We start from the raw sequence: 667 nt of genomic DNA, 5'->3' as shown, positions 1-667 counted from the left end.
CTAATTATTACCGTAATTTGTATGTGTCAATAGTATATGGACTATTCTTGTACATCAATGTATTTACAATATTCAGTTTATTACTACAAAGTCCCTCATAGAACCCCAACTCTGGTTTGCTTCTCAAATTCAATAACATTATATATTATTTTTAACATTATCAACTATGATAATATGAAACGGGTTGCATAATTTTCTAAATCTGATATTGTTTAATTTGATAGAAAAATGAATAATAAATCACCTAGCGTTATTAACAAATATATAACGAAAGGTTACCTAAAGAGTATAAAAGTTCTTGTGGTGTAGTGGTTATCACGTTAGCTTTACACGCTAAAGGTCTCCGGTTCGATCCCGGGCAGGAACAAGCTATTTTTATTGACGGCATTTTAGGACTTTGACTCTTCTTTCTTTTTTAGGACTGACTTTGACTGTTCTTTCTTTTTGAAATCCATTGAAGAGAGCTCTAGAAGGCGTATACAGGGAGGTTGACTTTGCTTCATAATTTTTGTGTTGCATGTTTTCGGTCAGGTCTTTTTTCTGAGGTATATTCTTTCCGTAAAATAGCGTCAAAAGGACATCATCCTCTTGAGCCGATAAATAGATAATTGCTTTTCACCTTCAGTGGTTAATATTTGGCCAATACTTATATTGATTCTATTGGTTG

At 32.7% G+C, this 667-nt stretch overlaps 1 non-coding gene across 1 annotated transcript; it reads left to right on the top strand.

The window, feature by feature from the left end:
- Positions 1-294: 294 nt before the first annotated feature.
- Positions 295-367, top strand: TRNAV-UAC (transfer RNA valine (anticodon UAC)). The gene has a single exon. It is a non-coding gene; the product is annotated as a tRNA-Val (tRNA).
- The last annotated feature ends 300 nt before the right edge of the window (positions 368-667 follow it).

The sequence above is a fragment of the Lactuca saligna genome, chromosome 2 (genome assembly GCF_052625555.1).
Source record: "Lactuca saligna cultivar CGN05327 chromosome 2, ASM5262555v1, whole genome shotgun sequence".
In the NCBI taxonomy this organism is placed as follows: Eukaryota; Viridiplantae; Streptophyta; class Magnoliopsida; order Asterales; family Asteraceae; genus Lactuca; species Lactuca saligna.
This window is presented reverse-complemented; position numbering and strand designations above follow the sequence as displayed.